The 21,820-nt window shown below is 50.4% G+C and overlaps 1 protein-coding gene across 6 annotated transcripts in view; it reads left to right on the forward strand.

Moving 5' to 3' along the window:
• kek5 (leucine-rich repeat, immunoglobulin-like domain-containing kekkon 5 protein) overlaps positions 1-21,820 on the forward strand; it is a 333,208-nt gene that overhangs the window by 97,824 nt on the left and 213,564 nt on the right. The gene's annotated exons all lie outside the window — the stretch shown is intronic.

Consider the following 21,820-nt stretch of genomic DNA (forward strand, 5'->3'; position numbering starts at 1 on the left):
GTGGTCGTCGTCGCTTTCATTCCGAAGGAGAAAAGCTGTCTCGACGACACACCGATCCGCAGAAATTCTGGGCGTTTACAGGTCCGCGAACCGAGCTGCAGTCACGACACCCGATCCTCATCACCGCGGCCCGGGCCACGACCTACCACGGTGTGTCGTGGATACGAGCCAATTTCGTTCCTCCGTATTTGTAACAAGGTGGAATGTTCATCGCCCGCAGTCACGCACCACGACCCCGATGCATCGGAATGAATGCGCGTTTTCGCGCCCGAGTATTCATTTATCTAGCTACGAGCGACGTATCCCGATCCTCCGTCTCCCTCCCGCCGCTCTGTAATTGGACTCCGCGGGGAACGAAGGATCGTTCGGCTTTCATATTTAAAATACTCGAAAACGCTCGAATTGAATTACTTCTCGAATGAAACACCCGAGGATTAACCCTTTGTAGTCGTTTCGCGTTACAACGTGCCGGCGTAATGACGGTCGAAATACATTTTCGTTGTAATTATAAGTCGCGCACGAGGTCTACCGTTCTTTTCACACTTTACAGGAATTTCGTAGGGTAACAAAGTTTTATTTCACTGGTCAGGCTGTACGCGACGTCGGGGGACTTTAAAAGCTAAGAGCAGACGCGCGAAGGCGAAAGGGTTCGAAACAGGATTTCGCCGGTCGGAATTGAAAGGAAACTCCAGGTAGAAGCAATTCTGGCGAACCTTCTGCGCGGAACTAGACGGTCCCGTCTCTCGGAACGAGCGGGGATCGCATTAAATGTTAACTATAATCTAGACACCGGTTTCAATTTAGGGCGCAGGCGGAATTCGGGGAAGCCAGGGATCGGCGCGCCCGCGCGCGCGCTTCGCGGGAGCCGGGACAAGCAATTCCGCCGGCAATTTATTTCAAGGTAACTTGCAAAAGAACGAGTCGCTTGTTTCCAGTTACCCGAGGCGTACGATTAAATCGCGGACGTCCGAGGCGAGCGTAGCGTTTCTTCGTCGGTCTTGTTCCCCGGGCCTTCGAACTCGCAGCTGCGACGCGAGGTTCCGTGACACGCGCGATCAACGCACGCGCCTGGACGGATGTACTGTTTTAATGGGAATTCATCTTCGCTCGCGTCGACCATTAGACGAGTCACGCCGAGCAGGGAGCAACGTAGGAACGCACCGCTTTCGTGGTAATAATACCGATGACGATCCGCTGCGAACTCGGCGAGTTCGAGTCATCGATCGAGCATTCGCCGCGACGAGACGATTAATTGACAGTGTATAGAGAATCAGGTTACCGCTCCTCCGCTCGTAATTAATTTTAGGCTGATCCAGTTACCGTTAAACGATATTCCGAACCTCTGTGCGGGATTCGGCTGGAATAATTCGATGTTTCTTCATCCTAAATCAATTCGCCGAGCTATCGATAATAAACATTTCCCATGCTCCTACGATTCCAACCATCGGATTGTTTGTGTTTTTAATGGATTCGTTTGACCGTGCGTCTCGTAGCCTTTCACCGTAATTACACGAAGGAACTGGGTCTCTAATTCTGTACGCAGCAACAATGGGTCTGGCGGTAGGCGTCCCGTGATCCAATGCAACTCAATGAATCTTGTCGTCGTGACTCATAATGAATTGCTTACCAGTGTAACAACGTCGTCGCGCGTGCGGCAGAAAAGCAAACGCGCGTGCATCGTGCCGAAGCGCTATTCGCATTTAATGTTATCTGGCTGCTGACTGGCTCTAAGCAATTACGCAATTGTTCATGCGTGATATCGCGATTTCGCGATACCCCAACGACGGAGTGCGCACGATCGGTTTGAGTTTTCGTTAAAAAGCGAGCCCTTTGTCGGACAGCGCGTTAGAGACTCCGCTGACTTCGCAACGCCTCGCTGGTTTCGACGTCCAATTGCGATCGGCGTATCGCGCGCGAGACGGAAGAAAATTCTGTAATTACCGGACACCGCGCGCAAGCCGTGCCAATTGTAATTTGAGTCCGCGGAACGTTAGAACTGTCGCGTATAATTACGGCCGCAAAGGGTAATAAACATTCGTATGACGATTGATAATGTCGGAACCGCATCAAAGGTTCGCGCACATGAAACGGCCGGCGACGGGGGCCACGATGAAAATTCGCCTGGTTGAATTCCAGCCGAAGTTCCAACACGGCGCCTCTTTAATTTCCCGTATTTTCTGCGGTCGAAATTCCGCTGGGAAGGACGGTCGACCGCGAGGGATGAAAAAGGCGGAAACCGGGAACGAAAAGTGACTCTTATGCGTTAATATTCGCACGATGGAGTTGGCGCTGGGGTCGGGCCTTAACTCGAGTAATAAGTTCATTTTCGAACCGCGCTGATTGCAGGGGGACTCGCGGTCAAACGTTTTCGCGTTGAAAGAGATTTTTGTGAGCCGAATGAATCGTTCCTGTTATGTAAAACGTTTCAATGCCTCCCTTTACGACGGCAACTATAGAAATCCTTGTGCATTATTCCTCCTCTGTAAAATACGCGATTCAATTTAAAGTTCCACGCATCAATCGCGATGTGTTAAAAGGTACTTAAATGCATTTCACTTGGAATAACAACCTTAAATTGTATTGACACAATATATTCGCCGAGGTGACGCATCGGATAATACATAATTTACCCTGCCGGTCGGTAGATATTAAAGTAATGGAAATAACCACTGATAGGTAAATCAAATTATCGCTAGAAACGCATCCATGCGAGATTCAGAAGCTGTCTTGAGTGGCTGATCGGAATTATCGGAAGAACGATGAGAATGAAATAACAATAGCGAAGATTAACCCTTTGCGGAGATTCTTTGAAATATACGGAACCTTCAGCAGATAAAGCTGAATTATACATAAAATGTTTAATTAACATAAAAAAAGGAAATTACGTGATCTCTTGCTGTTCGAGTAACTAAATCATTTGTCTGCGACTTAGTCTTCCAGATACGAAAATTTCATCTCGCCGAAATGTCGACATTCGTCCGCGAAGGGTTAACACAGTCCCAAGAGTAGCTGTTAACCCTTCGTTAAAAATATTACGTGGGAACTTATTTCTCCATTCGCGAGAGTTTACGGCTGGTTATCAAAGCAAAACGGGCGAGTCCAATATTTGTCAGCGGTCGGTCGGTCGGTGCGTCACGCGCGAATCGTCGGGCTATCCGATATTTATTACAGGTAAATCATTTGACCGGTCTCCCGATGATCGCCGCGTACGCGGTCCACGGAAATATTAATACCGTTGCTTCGAGTGTTGTTCCAGTTCGAATTGTTCGAGCGTACCAGGTATTACGCCGCGGGCATTATTTTTCACGAGCGGCGAACACACGTGTACCGTGGAACTTTAATTTTGCGCTCACTTCGTGCCGATAGATGCCTCGGGTTTTGCGCGGGAAGTAACAGCGCGAGATTAATTGTCGCGACGTTCCTTCTCCCCTTCTCACTCTCCCTCCCTCCGTTCCCGTGTTTTCCGAACTCTTTTTTTTCCCCCTCCCTCGCGGCAGCCCCGTTTTATATCCCGACGATGTAAATATTGAATGAAATTGAACGGCTAGATTTACGACGACGCGCGTCCCGTAACCATGCGTTTATTTTTATGTTTACGGTGGCGCTTGTCGAGCTCCACCTGCCCGTAAATTATGTGTTTTTATTGCGACGAAAACGGGGGACACGTGCGAGCCGGGGGGATAAGCGAGTAGGAAGTAAGTGGGATGAATTAGAGGAAGAGCCGCTTTGAAAGCCGGTCCGGCGAAGCGCGCAGCGCTCGCTGGCTCCGCGGTAAAAAGTTCAGAGAGAGAGAGAGAGAGAGAGAGAGAGAGAGAGAGAGAGAGAGAGAGAGCGCAGCGCGCCGAGTGTTCCCCCGTTATCCGCTTTATCCCCGGCAAGATAGACGCGAGATAATTGAGACAAAAGCGTCCGATTAGCGTGGGCAGAATCTACGATCAATGGCTCGATGGAAGCACGACTCGCCTGAAGTTCGCGCGGAGGGCAACGATCGCTGTACACCCACGACCAGAAATATCGACGGAAAACTGAACTCCGGAGTCGCCGGGTTCTTCCTCGAAGATCGCGAGGACTAGTTTCTCGGTCGGTGCAGAAACGATCATTGCAGGCGCGGACCTTGTATCTGGCCTCGATTCGCGAGCAGTTGTAGCCTTGTCAATCTCTCGTACCGCTGAAGTCCATCAGGACTGGATTTGCCCAGGGGCTTGGAAGACGCCCTCCAAGTTTGAAGGGTTAAATGCAGCGATCACCGACGCGAGACGTTGACAAGTTCGGTGTCCAGTACAGCGTCGCGCGAACCTTTACGCTTAACCTTCAATCGCACGGTACAGGTGCTGCTTGTTTCCGAAGTTTCGTGCTCGATTCTTTCAACTTATCCGGTGAAAATCGTGCAATCTTCTTTAACGCTCGAAATTAAAGTAGCCTATCCGAAGGGGGCTTCCGGAAGTGGAGCAAACTTTCCAGACAACTTAATCGAATGAGGCTTCTCTATTTGAAGCTTCATTTCCAAGAAAGTCGTCTTGGAAAGCCCGTGTAATCCAATTTATCGCAGCCGGCGACGCGCGAAAAACGCGGACACGCGGACGCGGTCGCCGGGGGATTAATCGAGGACGCAGCTTGGAAACGTTACAAATGTCATATGGGAGGGTGTCCTCGGGACACGCGGCTGGTATCGAAACTTCGCCCGCGAACGGCGGGTGGTTGGGGGCGTAAGTTGGCCGTCACTTGGCGCCCGCCGGCGACGACGACGATGACGACGCACAGCGGAAGGGATGGAGGAACACGCTCGCCCAATGGCTGTCCGGTGAAGTACAATATCTGGGGTGGGGACGGGCGGTCCATTTAGATATCGATTTGCAATTTCGCCGACAATTACACCGGGCGCAGAATATGTTCGTATAGATTAGATCAGATTAAATGAATATTTACGAGGGCCCCGGCGCGAGTGGCGGCAGACTGGGCCGGCTGCGTGTGTAATCTGCCTTGCAAACAGCCCCCGCTCGTACTTCCTAGGCCGCGCCTGTTATTACGCGTCCTCCTAGGCCGACGAAACGCGTCCCGTGGCTGCCTCCAGTCCTCCTGGAAATGCCGACGCGTGAATAATTGTCCCCCCGTTTGTCCTTTCTGTTGTTTTATCCGGGCGTCCTTTAAAAGCGGGTGGAGGACCTCTTTTGCCTGTCGATTGGAAACACGATACACGCTCGGGGGAAATGAAAGGAGCACGGATCGAATTGGAAATGGTATTTAGTCACGGCGATCGGTCGAATCCTGACGGTCGAGCTTTTTCCTCCGGCGTGCGGCCACCTACTGGGTGACGCGCGAATAATTATCACGGTTCGGTTTACAATTTCCTGGTGGGCTTCGTTTCCTTCTTTTGCCATCGGAAAGCGATTCGGTGCAACGTTGTTGTTAGCTTCTAGCAATGGACGATCGAACGCGAGAGTACTCCAGTTTCTTAATTACATCGATCTTCCTCTAAGTATCTTCGTACTTGTTCTTGTTTATTGTCAGTTTCCTAAATTTCTTTGAAATCTCTATAGACGTTCCTCTGTTGCTCTTACTAAAGAGACACCGAGTGTACTCGGTCAAACACTCTCGATCGTTTTGTTGCGTGGAGGGTGCGTATCGGCCTGACCGCTCGCGCTGTACATAGTGACCGCTGTAATGGATTTTAGCCTGGATAGCTCTCGGCCCGGGCGTATAGCTCGCGCGTGTACCAAACTAATCTGCAATAAATTTTCGGTGCCGTGTCGTTACACCGTTTACGATCGAGAAGATTTTGCCTGAGAACTTTTGATTGCCATAAAATATGCCAGAGGCTCGCCACCTCGCCTCACTTTCCCTAACGCTCCTTTATGCTCCGCGCGAGAGTGTATTCGGTCGCGTGATACAACGTCAGTCGGCGCTCCCGCCGTCGAAAGGACGGGGTGCGCTGGGATTTTCAATTTTATCTCCTAAATAATGCCTCCGATGAACTTTTATTGGGCGGCTCGGTCCCCGAAGAGACGGAATACAGGTTCGTTGTAATACCGTGCGCGGGGATAGTACATCCTGCCGCTTCCTTCTTTATTTCCCTCGTTATTCCCCGAAGAGTATGGTCAGATAGCAACCCGATAATTAGATAGACCCGTGAAAGCTTCCATTAATCCCGAAATAATGGCTTTCGATGCCGGTCCCCTCAATCCCGAGACACGTCCATAATACCGTCTTGTAATTGTTTCGTTTCGAGACCAGGCATTGAGCTCCGCAAACTGATTGCTCCTCCGTAATATATTGTTTAACCGATTATTGCAGTATACTGGACTCGCGGTAGCATTGCCGAACGGATTAGCCCGGCACAGACTTCGTTGCACATCGACAACCGATACTTGATACCCAGTAATGAAACACTTAAGATGTAATCGGAAATGTCTTTTCCTTCTGTATTTTCCTCTTACGCTTACAACAGTTTCTTGATACTTTCCCACGCGATATCGTTTCAAATTTATCGTCGAACATCAGCATAATTAAGCCTTATATCGCTACACAAAGCTACAATTTTCTTCGCTAACGCGACAAATCGGAAACCTTGATGTTCTCATTGAACGCAAGTACATCGAATCTCAGAGAATCCTGAGTATCATAAGCCCATGGAGTCATCACTCTAATAACAAGTAGACCGGAATAAACCCAGAAGAGAAGAGGATATTTGTCGAAGTCGCATAGATCGCATCTGTTCCAACACACAGGGCGGGCAAGCAATAACGTGGCAGCAATTTGTCGATGTAAGTGGCGGTGCAGCGGCGCGGTAGCGCAAGGGACGCGCAATGTTTGCCGGACCATGCCCGGATAAACAAACAGATACGGTTTTTCCCGTGGCCGAGCCGGTCCCGTCGTCTTCTTGTTTAACGTTAACTCGGGGAATATCGTGACCAACGGGACCGCGGCGAGAATAAGCAAGTAAGGGCGGGCGGGTGACGGGTCGGCGAGTGGAGTCCCTTGTTCCCGAAACGCGACGAACTTCAAGGCGGAACGAGAGGTTCGTGCCTCAATTAAAATTTACTTTCCGGCCAGTCGCGGTACCGTGGGCACGTTTACCTGCGTGACTAGCCTCACTGATATCTAATGTCAATCCGGAGTGTTGTTTAGAATATCGTGCGGACACGCTCGTCGCGCGCTGCCGCCGAGCGCTGGTGTGCGCGACGAGCCCTCTCTGCGTGTCATAGCGAAAGTGAGCCATGGAAATGGTCGGAGGAAGGAACGTGAGGACATACGGGAGTGTCCGTGTGCACGCACGTTTGCATGTGCCCGTTGGGAAGGCAGAAGAGAGTACCTTTTACAGGCGCACCTGTGTACCGCACGAGAACGTGATTTGTACACGGGCCAGGGGGATCGATCGACGCTCCGGCTCGTTTTCAAGGATTTCCTCGATTGGTATTCCAACGATTTTTATCCACTCGTGCTAACCGATCTGATCCATTCCAGCGGCGACGGCCGCAAATTAGCATTTTACGAGCCACCGCCATTCGAGGGGGACAATGGAGGCCCGCGTTAAATTCGCTGGAAGAAAGGTGGAGAGCCGGAGAATCCATTATCTGGATTGAGGAGAGCCTGATACTGCTGGCTGTTTTATGCAAAACAAGACGTAAAATGTCGGATGCAAATGTCAGTATTCGTATTCCCCCCTGGAACGCGGACCAACGCCCCCGGGCCACTCTTTCGCCCTGTCCTGTTCGAAGATCATTTTCACCGTGTCCGGAGGGTTGACGGATCGCCGCCGACTGTCACGTTTCCGTCCCGCTTTCGCTTCTGTTCCCTCGTTCTCTTCCCTTCCCCCGTCGATCTCGGTATCACCGAGTCGTCTAATTAAATTCGTAATAATAACGGTTCGTTCTTTCGCGCGAAACCAGAGGAAGCCGTTCGTTTTTCCGTTCCGTTCTCATCGCTCCGCGGTCATTTTTGCAGTACTTTTCGATTTCGCGTCGCGTATGGAGAAGTGTAATAGGGCTGGGCGGAGTCGTGTAATTAAATTCCCGTCCCGGTTGAATTTCCAACGCGAATTCGGTCGCCGGACCCGCTGCTGGACGAAATTATCGGCTCATTTTGTATCGCTGGGAGCCTGCGTTTGACGGAATCCATTATCCGGCAAGAGCAACTAGGCATCCCGGCATAAAACGATGTCACTCGGCAAGGAAACAGGCGACGCTACTTACCCCACCGGAATCGGATAACGCTCAACCCCTTGCTCGTACTGTGACGAGTCCGACTCGTGATGAGAATTTCGGGCCAAGCGTAAACACTGCGAGTCGGGCGCGTAGTCGTAATATCATGTCAAACATAAATATCACGAGTCTGACTCGTATTCAGAAGTTTGGACCAAACACGAGTGTCGCGAGTCGACCTCGTGAACTGCATCTCGGGTCGCAGGTAGTCGCAAGATATCATTTGTTTCGAGTTCCGACAACGCGTGAACCTGAATTCTTCCGAGTTAACCGAAGAAAATCGAAAAATGGAGCGTGTACTCGCCGAACGCAAGACGAATGCTAGAGTATATTTTAATGAAAGATCAAAGCGAAACAAAGAAGAATTACGTGTTTATGTGACAAAATAAGCAATTCATCGCTGAAAGAATCAGTATCGCGTTAAGCTTTACGACGACGTGTATACTCGTCAAACACAGTTAACTGGCTGAAAGGTGCGGTAAGGGGTTAATGAGCAGTCGGCCGCCACGGTATCTAGCTGAACAGTCGCGAGTGTTACTTGTATATCCTATTGAAAGACGTCGTGAGCCCAGCTCGTCCCGCGCATCGTCGCATCGCTTCAATCACCGTGTAAATGTTTGATTTCCCGTTCGATGATCGGTGCGCGCTCGCTCGGTGAAAGAGAAATCCGTATTAAGCATTATCAATCAAACGATTCCATCTATAAACGTCGCCGTTCATCGCTCGATATAAGTAGAATACCGGAACGTGCGATCGGATATCGACAATACGTTATATTCGCAGCACGCCGGGGCACGAATTCAATTTAATGAAGGAACCAATTACGCGAATTCGGCGCAGCAGTGAAATAACAAGTAATAACGGTACATAATAATTTCAAAGCGTACCCGCGTCACCGGTAGCAATTGAATTCGCTTTCGAAATACCGGAATCTCCGTGCGCCGACTTGGCCCGCTGATTCCTCCGAGGGCTAATTGAATTTCCGGCAAGAATCGGATTAGCGAATATTTCTTCGGACGACGTTTCAGCCGGGCCGGTTCTCGCGTAACGCTGCCAGAGCGGGCGGCGGACGTTCGCAGCGTTTCGACCGGTTTTACCCCGGGAAACTGCCCCACCCCTAAAACGCTTATTTAATAACGTACGGCTCGCATCGACATTCGATGGGGCAATATCGGCTTGTTGCTTCGGCGAGCGTAAACACGGAGAGACGTAAAAAGAGTCGCGGGGCCAGAGACAGTCGTGTTTCCACGCGAAATTCGTTTCGCCGAAGGCATTTCGCAACTCGCTTTTTTCCCGGCGGTTCTCATATCCCCCTGTTAATTCGCCCCGAACGACGGTCGCGGCCGCGCAAGCGCACGCCGCCACGGTATACACAGCCGACCGGGTGTACACCGATAAAATTCGAAGTTGTCCGAGCGACGGCGCACAGTCCCGTCACGAAACACTCTATTGCACGGAACCATCGAACGGGCTTCCGCACTCGAAGCGAGAAACGAATTGTCCGCCGGTTCGCGTCGTTCGATCCCGACGGTTCTCCGGGATTCGATGAAAATGCCGGCCGCTGGTACAGTCAACCGTGACCCGCCGGCGACGCATCGCGCACGACTCGCTCGCGAAGCGGCGATTTCGTCTCGTAGATTTACGAGGTGTTCGACGAGAGATCGATACAAGCTCCGGATTCTCCGCGAGCGAGCCGCGTCTTCCGCGCGAGAGTCTCGCCGCCGTAAGTTATTCGAGCGACGATACGGAGAGAGTTATTCGTGGACTTTTCAGAACGACAAACAACGAGCGGTTTTTAGAGAGCACGGATCGCGCGGATTCATTTCGAAATGCCGAGTGTTTTTCGCGTCCGAAATGCCCGGGCGAAACGCCCGCTCGAAATCCGAAGAATTTTGTTCCGGTCGCGTCGCCCGGTTCGACCGTGCGCGCCGGTAGGATGGTATATAATTCAACGCGATCTGGAACGATTTCCAACAGCGTCGAACAACTGAATCCATAGAGTCGCTTTTTCCACCGCGACTTTTATGTTTTTGTTTCGACCGGGCTCGAAGCTCCATCGGTCCCGCTCGTCGCGATCAATCATTAACAGGCTCGAACTGCGCGTAATTCATCGCGACATAATTTATTCCGTCCATAGTGTCGGAAACGAACGGAAACCTAAAAAAAAGCACCGGGGAACGGCAAAAAATCACCGTTAGCTCGTGAGGATAAAATCTTGAATAACGTTCGCCTCTTAATAAGACGCCGGCAAATTTATCTTTAGCGCATGCTCCTGCGCTGAAAGGGTTCCATATGAATTTTTCAGTGACAGCGACTTGTCAATTATTGACGAAGCGAGGTCACCGCTGCAAATATTGTCCATGTTTCAATGGCGGAGCGAGTCGAATGGCGTTCATTATTATTCGTAAAAGGGGACGTTCGGCCGGGGCAACTCGGAGTTTCATTAAATTCTCATAGACTACGTTTAGACGGGTTTCCTAACCGGGTTTCCTAAATTCCGTTGAAAATCTCTGCCGGCCTTAGTACTTTCGAAATGGTTTCGAGTTTTCGAGCGCATTTCGCGGGGTCGCTGAAAAATTCAAGTGCCACGTTTCGAAGAAGTTCGCCGAACTTGTGGGAACGCAGTCTCTTATCAGAGGTCCGCGAAGGAGCTTCGAATTGCCGTCGATGCTTGCCAATTTATGAACGACGTCCGAGTTCACGGGTATTTCGATCTGTCCCGTCCGTAGGATATTCCCGTAGCTTCGAAAATCAATAAACTGCGATTCCAAATTTACGAATCACGAGCCTGCGAAAGCTTCGCCGTACCGAATGTTGCCAATAAACTTCCCGATTGATTTATACGTTACAAATTCAATCACGGATACACAGGATATAAAATGTAAAATACTGTTCCCGTCGAAACATATTCGGCGTCTATTCGCCGGAAAATGTCCGGGGAAGCCCAACGAGGCTTCTGCGCACCGAAACGTACGCGCGTCCGTGCACGGCACGGTAACCGAACGCAGCTGCAACTTAATGAGCAATTTGCTTCTTAATTGTTACTATCATCGGGTTGTTCACTAATCCGTGGCTCAGAGACCGCAGTTAGCGTGGACTGCCTTCTAAACGCACACCGAACGAAATGACGTAAACGATTGATACAAACTCCGCACAGATGGGGAATTAAGGGCCCGTGTGTAGGTGGATAGGTATGCGGTTGCGAGGTAATCGCGATAAGGTCGAATTAAGTCGAATTAACGACGGAATTACCGAACACATTTGTCACTACTCGATTATGCGTTGAACCCGGATGATCTTTCGCAGCTGACAGGCAATCATTGTCGTACGATGTACGGTAGAATCTCTCGTATTCGAATTAAATTCAGATCAAAATTTCAATCAATTCTACCGCGAGTTTAAACAACAAGTCAAACTCGTGACGCGAGTTCTAATGCTCATTTGTCGGAGGATCGTCTAGAAAACTAGGTTCGTGAGATATTACCGAACTATGTATCTTATAGAAGCTACTATAAACATACTCGAGGTCGACTGAGTTCGCGAAATGCGCGATTCACTCGTACGAGCGAGTCTGAACGATTATCCGGCATGAAAGTTCAATGAGAAAGGCGTACAGCCATTCGTTGAGTTAAATGTGCCATGAGTAATGCATCTCCGATAGAACGTGTGTACCGGAAAAGGATTACTTCCGCTTGCTATTTCCTAGATTTGATTTTATTCTCGCGTGTTAGCTAGATAACCGTGAATTAGGAAAGGCTTTGTATTGGGAAAAGGGGAATGGAAGGGGGTAGAGAAGAAGCAGCGCGATTAGCTCGTAGGTTATCTCGCCCGGTTTCGAGTTCCATTATTTCCGAGAGTTACGGCTGAGACGAGTAAAAAGTTCCTACGTTTCCTTCTTTAATCGAGCACATTGATTCGAGTTTGAACCCAGAGCCGTTGTCACGGGATGGCGGGGATTCTTCTGAAAGCGAAGCGTTTCCCGAGTTAGAAACTGGCATAATTCTGCGCCCGGGCTCGCGATTTATGGCAGGGACCCTCGTAAATTGTGCTTGTAATGTGTGTTATAAAAAGATTGCTTCCTTTCACGCATATTCCGCGCCGTGTCCCTTGTCCATAAAGCACCGTCGCGGAATTACAACCAGAGTCCCCCCTTGAAATTGCACGTTCATTGATTTTCAGTAAGTTCGGATGACTTTCCCGATCATTTTAGTTCACCGGCTCGAAACTGTCCCAGGAAGAACTGCCATCTTTCACGCGATAAAACCGAACAATATTTTATTGCTGATACTTTTTCAAATAATTGTGTGGATAAAGGCAACGCAAAGACGCCGCCGCCTCCCCCGGGTGTCACGGTAATAAATGGCTCCTCTACATTCGAGATTTTACGATCGGAACACCCCGACCAATCCCGATATTTTCCTCGCAAACGTGGGAAAGTATAATGAGACATTCTATCCATTATTCTTCATCATTGTCTGGCAAACTGGGATGGATGACGCGGGCTATATAGATTCACGTTTCGCCGGTAATTAATTTTCTGAAACGTACAATGGCTCTCGACGTTGAATCTATCGTTCGATCGAACCGTTCCACGGTTTATTTAAAGCTGCACAATTTAACCGTGAAAGCGTCGACGAAACGGAAAGTTACCCGGCCTCTAATCAATAGCTCTCCGAACTGCCCGCTCGATCGCTTTGACTCCCGCGGAAGTTCTAATCGCGTCCGGCGCAACCGGACCGACCAACCGACCGAAACGAAGGGAGAATAATGTAGGGGGAAAGTAAGAATGTCGCCGGGAAGCTATTAGTCGCGAAATATATCGCGGGGACGCGATTCGATTTCGGCCGGCCTTATCTCGGCCCGTCGTGAGGAGCGACACGTGTGAGGTGAATTCCCCGGTTCCGCAGTTTCACCGCGCCGGATCTCATTTACCCGGGTATCTACGACGGCGAACGGAAGTAAGTGGAACTGTCAAGAATCTCATCGATTTGGCTTCGGGAACGCGATTCCGGCGGGACCGTTCCCGGTCGTTAGTACGTTTTCCGGCTGGAGATTTAAGTCGTACCCACCTTGAGCTTTATTGAAATTGCGCCATCAGACCTCCAACCCCTTTCGCGAAGTCCAGCCGGGCACATTTGTTGACTCTTTGCGAAATATTCTCCTCTTTTCACTTTAACCCTGATCGGACCACGACGTGACTTTGAGTCACGTTTCAACCTTTTACTGAAATTTTTTGATTATTTCGTATTGCGTTTGCAAAAGATTCTTTGTGCTTTTAACCCTTTGCACTCGATGGTTTTTCACTGAAACATTTCACATTTTTCGACGTGATATAGACGATATTGTTTGAAACTAATTTAATGATAATTCACAGATAAATTAAGCGACTATTTTATTTAAATATTCCCTATAACAATACAAAGTTTAATTTAAAATAATATTCAACTTCATAGTTTCGCTGCATCAGATCAAGTGGTGACTGAGTCGCCTCTAGAGTGCAAAGGGTTAAAATTTGGACCCTATGAATAAAAGCAATAGTCGCATCACGGTATGAAATGTTAAAACTGTACTAATACATGGTGTAATGATAATATTAGAAAGTATTATAGTAAAAATTACTGACATACCGAAATGTTCGAATGAAATTGAATGTCCAGCCAGGCTGAGCATAAAACCACAAAGGGTTGAATCATGGAGATGAGGACAGTCAAAACAGTCCTCCGCCTCTGGCAACTCGTAAGGGTCCCTCCTCTTTCCCGTTTCTTTTCTTACTTTTTTTAAAGAGTCCCAGAGTCCCGGTGATTTATTAGCAGGAATAAAATTCCACGTCGGAGACGGAGTGGCCTCCTCGGGAAAGGCGTGCTTAGCATCCGCGCGACGAGCCCGGCCTGTCACGGCGCGGATATACGAGCTCTATTGGATCCGGCTTGCGCAATAACGCAAAGTCGCGGGAATATTTTTCGTTCTGCTTGACGCGTGATAGAATCGAGGGAAATGAAAAATTGCGGACAGGCGCACAATATGTAACCGGGTGACGGCGTGTTCTTGCCCGCCCCGCTCGAGCCCGCCTCGTCGCCCCGGCGCGAACGGATAAAAAACGACGACGCGCGGCGACAGGTTAATTGCACGTGAAACGGCTCGGAATAGTCAGCGTTTCGAATGCGTCGCTCGGGCTAAGGAAACACCGTGGAAATTTCTCAATCCCGGTACCTCGGAGCTACGAGAAAGCTCGCGGAACTTCGCGGAACTTCAACCGCGGAGAGCTCGCGAGCACGAAAAAGGTTTTCTTCAGCTCTCCCGCTCCTCCCTATCTTTGTTTTCGAGTGCCCTTTGGACCGCGGAGATTGCTCCTGGCTGGAAATGTTTTCAACCGCGCAGGATGATGATTCCGCGGGTGTCTTCGCGGGAATATAAATTCCCCGGGTCTGTAGTACTGTAGCTACTCCCTGGGAATGTTAGCGTCTGTAAAATGTAAAAAGGTTTTAGCTGTACTAGCGTCTAAGATCTCATCATAGACCGCCTCGGCTAAAATCCTCCGAAGTGCTGCGCGGTATTCCGAAAAAGATGAAAACATCATTAAACTTCTCGAGCGCACTCCACTCGTAAGATCCCCGAACAGTTCCACTGATTACCCGGAGATCCTAGCGAACTCCCCGGGGACTTCGCCGGGTCCCATTGATCCTCATTTACAAATTACCTAATTGACGAACTAATTTCTACCAATTCGGGACGCTCCTCGACAAGCCCCCTGGCACCGAGTTCCGAGCAAATCGATGATGCGTTCCACGGATAACATCCGCCTCGCACTTGCTCTATGAAATCCGCCGGCGTAGGGACGTTCGGCAGCCTCCGAAGTTATTTCACGCGCGACTTGCCGTCTGCCTCCCAATTCCTGCCCGTGTCTCCGAGGAGAAGCGGAGCAGAGGAAAAAGCTCGCAGGCGCCTGCGGATTCCGTCGGGTGGGCAGCGCGTCTTAATATTATCTTGTCCCTGCTCCGCGGTGGGAAACGAGGTTAAAACGGGACACGGCGGCGTGGGCGGGCGCGGAAAGTTTGTCAGCGGGCCGGCGAAAGGTTGAGAACGGCCTTTCGCGGTGGTAACTTTTAGCTACGCTGGCTGTTCCTCGTCGCCCCGTGTGCCCCGGTGTCGCCCGTAAAAGCGCCTCGCCGTGGAAACAAAACAGGCGGACGCGAGCGAGCGAGCGAGCTAGCAAGCGGCCGACGTAGCCTGAATTGCATGCGTTTTGTAACGATAATGCGAAAACTTGGCCGCAACGAGAATAATTCCTGTACGGAAAACTGCGCCCGAACCGCGCGCTACGTGCCACCGACGCCATTCAACCTGCTCCCTGCCCACCTGCACCGTAGTTTGCATTCGTTCCGGAATTTTACGAGTCCGCCGGCCAGTTTACGCCCGTTCTTACAAGACGGCGAATCGAACGTTTCGATTGTTATCGCGTCGGGTTTCCGGGGCAGTTCGCTGTTGAAATGATCGACGAGGAACATATCGAAGCGATTTGCGCCGAGAGATCGCGAGAAATTGCTGTTCCTTCAGTGTACCGTTTCAAAGCATCGAGTACGCGAATAAATTTTATTCGCAATCTTTCTAGCCGCAATTAATATTTCGTAGCCATCTTCTCGGAGGGACTTCTGTCTTTTTAGCGCTAAGCTTCGTTCCTCTTGTCTCGTTGCGCTCCTCGTCCTTTGTTGTTACGTGGTAGCGGAGGATTTGCGCGACGTTTAATTAGCCTCATCTTACAACAGTCTTCCCCGGCGTTCTCTGACCGTTCGCGGCGGGGATTCGCTGCGGAGCGCCTCTTCTCGGCGTTTCGGCCGTGCTCCGATACGAGCCCCGGCCACGTCGATACTCGTTCCGTCCCGTAAATTCTGTTGAACGCAACGCGGTAGGTACGGTTTCGCTGCTTCAGGAATTGAGAGTTTTTATCGCGTATCTTCGGATGGCCGGGCAGGGTCGAGCCGGCGCGGCGCGTCATTATTTGCCCCGCGAATGGCGATCGCGATCGTTGCATCGGCCCGAAAGCGCTGACGAGCCCGGGAAAAGAAGTCGGCGATCCGTGACCGGGAAATTTAATTAATACGCGCCGTTCCTTTTGTCCGATCCCTCATTGCTCGGCCACGCGATTTCGCGAGTATCGCGAACCCCTTCGTACTCCCGACAGTGGCCAGGTAACGTATTATTAATTCGACCACGGCGGAGATCTCATTCCGTGATTACAACAAATTTCTACCGCGCGGGCGGGCGATGCGAAATTTTTCGTGGCGAATTATTTTGCATGTAAATGGGAACTCATTGGGACAGAAACCGTGTTACCGTAGAACGAGGAATGAAAACCATCTCCGCGCATCTAGTAATATCCCCGCGTTAAATTGAAATATTTAGCCCATCCGACGAGTGATAGCAGTATTCGTAATGATACTTGGATTAACTTAAATTAGTTCTTCCTGGAATTACTCTAGGATATTCTAATTTCCATTATAATTCGTGTTATTGTAACACGAATAATATAATTTCTATTAATAACAGGATACTCGAATTTCGTCTAGAGATCGGTAATCTGATAACAAAGCTCCTAACGAACCTTTACGCGATGATCTAGGTATTCAGCGAAGATTATACACCGACTGGCTAACAGCGTGACTTGCGGCCTATCTTTCTCGAAGCTGCGAGTTTGTCCACCCGACGAACTTCGCCGGACTACGGTTATTAGTAACCAATTCGCGTCCCAAAGTCTATTAAGCCCTGTACACCGAAATCGTCGCCCCGGAAAATCATGTTACACTTACGAGGCCGTAACACCGCGACGAAGGGTATCAAGATGTAATAATAAATGCGCTTCCATAAACTATAACGATTAGGGTGAGTTACCGGAGAAACGTTAGAACACGCAGCCACCGGCGACGATAACGGCGCCGTCGTATAGGCGCGTCGCAGTGTATTATGAGAAGAGACACCGGTCTATTTAACCAAGATACAGCGAGTTTAGCTGTAAAAACTGCAAGAAAAGGGTGTAAGGCCGAGACACCGAGGAGCTTCTTGCTCGTAACGTTGGACCCATTAACGTATCCCTTGGAACGGGATCCCGGGATCCCGGGGAAAGAAAGACCATTCCGAACGCCAACTCCTGGAAAAGTTGTCACAGAGGAGAATGGCGTGCTAAACCGCTGCGCCGTTATTTGTATGATAACGTCACTACGTCGTGCAGCGTTCTTTGAGCCGCGATGCTAATGAGGAATCTTTGACTTCTCAACTTCGCTGTTCCGGGGGCGCTTTTGAACGGAACACTTCAAAAAATTCCGCTATATTTACAAACTAACGAGATTCGCCGAGTTAAATTCAATTGGTCGTTAAGAAGAAATTCTCCGTGATAATCGCAAACTATTCTCCGCGTTTCGAGGATCGAGCTTTCGTTACGAACGGTTTGAATAAATTAGCTTCTCTTTGCGAGAAATTTCTTGAAATCTTTTTCCGGTAGGTTCTCCATGGAACGAACGAACGAGCGAACAACAAGGCTGCCGAAACGTAATCGCGAGGCAATCCCTGTTCACCGGGACATTACGTAAAACGGCTTCCCCCAGCAATTCGTCTTTCCAGTGTAATCCGCCAGGCGGAAGTTGCGTTACGATGCACCGCGCGCCGTAAGTTCTAAGCACACCGGCGCATTCATGGCTCCGTATTTCCTTATTCACGAATATTCTCGAATTAGGTTGCCGTTCGCTCGCGCCCGGATGCGAACGTGACGCCGCGACGAGATGTCGGCGGCCCGAAATAACCGTGGAAGAATTCCCCCCGGTCCCCGCCGCCGCGACCGTGCACACGTCGATGCGTTCCCGCGCGATAATTAGCCGGCGACTAACTAAAAAAGGGAGGGACGCGGAAAGCGGCGAAGGGAAACGAAAACACGGAGATGCGGCGGAGAAGAATTTCATTCGCCGCGGCACGATGAGGCGGCTCGTTTTCCCTTTCTACGGGATTGCGTTTCAGAGATTAGCAGAGTTCCATTGCCGGTCACGGGGAAAAGTTCGCGGAACAAAAATTGAGGCACTTTCGTTCGCCTCCGCGGGAATTCGGGGCCGGCGGGAGTCCAAAGTGAAAGAGAGACGGTCGGGAAAAGGGAAGGTTTTAACGGTGAAGTTCACCGGCGGCGGAATTGTTTCCTTGTTTCCCTGTTTGCCCGCGAGACGCGGGACGAGCGCGGGAAAATTTATTCCGATTGAGGAATTAGCATTTCATTCTCGGCCCCCGAAATAGCATTATCGCCGATCTGCAATCGCGAAAGTTTCCCGCGGAACGTGAAATCGCGATCAACCTTTCCTCGGATTCGGTTATCCTTCCGCCGGGAGTTCCCTCCCGTTCGCATTCGAATCGCCTCGCGTCGCGATTTCGAGGAATACTAAAATTAAACCGAATCTCGCCGACTTGTTTGTGCATTGTCCGACGGATGAATGGACGATTTTCCTCGGCCGCGCCGATAACTTTAATTGCACCCCGCCTATCGGCATGACGTATAGTCCCGGTAATCTCGGTTCATTGCTCAAAGTAGCTTCCGCGGCTGTGATGTCGGCCACGCTATCGGAGAGATCCGCGGTATAACTCTATTTTCCATTAGAAAGGTTCAACAAGGCGTCCCTGTTGGTGTTGAGACAAGAAACGATCTCGGGGGCGGATTCGATGCGCCATAGAACAGTTCTCCTTTTCACGGCAACGCGAGTATTTCCTTAATAAGTATGGCGATTCTTCGTAAATTAATTCGAGCGTATAATCATTCCCATCTTACGGTTTCAGAGCAGTCGTTACGTTTAATTTCTGAGGGCATCGTGACCCGGTTTCTGCTTTCCTATCTGTCTCCCTCCCCCCCTCCCCTGCTCCGTCCCTCTATCTCTCTTTCTCGCCCTCGACGCTCGTTATTACACCAGAGAAGAACGGTTGATCCACTCGACAGTTGGAGCAGCCGCAGCTGCAACGACGTAGCTGCACCGTATCTCTGTTCCACCTTGGCTGCAACTGCTGCTGTAGCTCACCGCCCTCGTTCATGAGAATTGTATATTTCCTTGGAGCACCTGACGCCACCGATCGCCTTCAAATTTGCACATTCGTTCATCTTTTATTCTACCCCGACCCCATCCGCCCCCCTAACTTTTCTTATTTCGCCGGCGCGCGTCGATCTTTTTCCCTCGAGCGGCGGGTCCGGCAATATCGGGCTCGCTTTGCGCTGACCCCAACCTCTTTCCCCTGTTTCCACCGTCCTCCTTCTCTTTCTTTCCCCGCCTAACAAGCCCCGCGACGCGACGACGGATTTCTGTGGCGAACATTCTCGCCACTTCGTAGACCAGAAATTACGGCCGGCCGCTATTTAAACCTCGGTTAGCCGTTTCTTCGCCCGCCTCCGCCCCCGCCGCCGCCGCCCCGCGCGCCGCCGGTCGCGAGATGCTCCACCGGCTTTTTCCTTCAATTCACGTTCGTATAATTTCACGGAATTAACTACAGAAACTCTCGCCAACACGTCCCTCCTCGCGAGAGGTTTGTTACCGTCGATCGATAAACGCCTTTTCCTTTTTCCCCTTCCATCCCCCACCCTGCTCTCCTTTTTTATTTTATTGTCTTATTTTAACGACCCCTTCGTGCTCCTGGGCGTGGACGGGCTGACATAATTTTCATGAATGCTTCGTCTGTGCCGGGACGCCGGGCAACCAAGGACTTCTTGTAACCGTGGAGTCGTTATGGAACCGGGGAAAATGGATACAAGGTCGGGAGTTGATATTCTGCTTACAGTATTTTCACTGTTACGCCACGCATAGTGAATCCGATTGTGCCGCGTTTCGTGCGTTCGCCATGGAGAGGAATTCAATTTATCCGCGATAAGACGGGAACAATAGTCTCCCGTTCAACGATGAAATATGTCCCTCCTTGGATTTAATAAAACCGATTAGTCCACCAGGACGACGCAAGTTTATCGGCTGGCACTTCTTTTTCCTCTCGTTACTCGCGGACCCGTTTTGTCGCTCGACACTGAACGTGAGGCCATTTTTAACGTTGACCCAGCCATCCACGGTCGATACACAAGAATCGAGCGATGCTCGCTCGACCGAGGAACGCCACTTACGTATTACAATCGAGTCAACCGATGATACATGGTTCTCTTTCGGTTTCGCATCAACGTTACAGCCTTTTGGCAGGCTGCCCATCTCCACGGGCTCCTATAAGTCTCCGCGAAGAGGACCGTAGCACCCCGAGACCTCCCCTCGCTCGGAAGACGTATAACTCCGAGCGTCCTGATTATGAACATAACTCGACCCGAAATTTTTCAACCACTCCGCCGAACTGCTATATAAATTATCCGCCTCGCGACCAACGCTTTCGGCTCTCGGTAACGTCGCACGCGAGTATCCGCGTTTTCTCGTCGTAGACCGGCTTCCTGTCAAGACCAACCTGTTGTGTCGATGTTGACTCGCTGCATACTTAATCGAGCACATTCCCTTGAAACACTGCTAGAGCCTTTTCAGCTCTTCCGGAACCGAGAACCCGGTGATTTCCATGAAAATTTCATTTCTATTTCATCGTCCGAGTTGTCGCTGTTACTTACCGGGCATCAAAATGTCATTGCACCCCGGGGGGGCTTTATTATACCGCCATTTCGATCTACGAGGGAATCGAACTATGCTCCGTTCGTAGTTTCATCGATTTCCAACTAGAATTCTCTTCAATCTCGATTTCACGCCCGCGCGGAACCTAATTAGCTCTGACAAAAGGCGAAAATTGAACCGAGGGGGAGATGGCTCTCGTGATCGAGGGTCTGTTGACATTTTATTATAGGAGAGCGCGCAGGAATTCATATGCAGGGAATGCGTGATTGAGAGACCGAGAGGTGGTTTGGGGAATCTTCTTTAGTTTCGAAGGCTCCGTCCGCGCTCCGGCCCGGAGGAACGTATAATATTCCGCGTCGCGATCTCTTTTCGCTCTTATCTCGCCTAATTCTATCATAAAAATTCCATTTCCTTAATCTATTCCGCCTATCTGCAGACGAACTCGCGTGTCGCCGAATATCTCTTCGGTTCATCTCTTTTCATCAGCGCGCTAGAGGATATATAACAATGCGCCCCGGAGAAGCCGGCGGAGCCGAGTCCTTGGATGAGCCATTATCCCGACGACACGGCGATACTTAGCTGCACCGGGAGGAGCTTTAAAAATAGCGGAAAATTGAATATCGTCGTAACAACCTGGACGTTTTATGAACGAGTTCGTAGGTGGTGCGTAACTCGGCTCGCTGGCAGGTATTTCCGGGAGCGACGTGAAAATACCTTGTCGAAGTGTCCGTCGTTCCGTCCGCCGCCCTCTCCTACCGATTGTCGTCCCTTAAAATGTTTCCCTGGCGGAGGTCGCGTTCGCAACACGGCACCGGATAACGCGCGCTCGCACATCGTAATAATCCGGCGCGACGTGAAACACGGCTTTTGTTGTGTTTTATAGCAAGGAAAATATTGTTCCCGGCCGGCCGGATGCTCGCCGGCTGTTCGGCGGAGGAAATTTTCGGTGCGCGCCGGCGAGAACGTTCCCCGCGATCCGACGAAACCGCGGAACGGTAGATCGTCCAATAGAAAAGGAGT

The sequence above is a fragment of the Nomia melanderi genome, chromosome 10, assembly GCF_051020985.1.
Source record: "Nomia melanderi isolate GNS246 chromosome 10, iyNomMela1, whole genome shotgun sequence".
Classification (NCBI taxonomy): Eukaryota; Metazoa; Arthropoda; class Insecta; order Hymenoptera; family Halictidae; genus Nomia; species Nomia melanderi.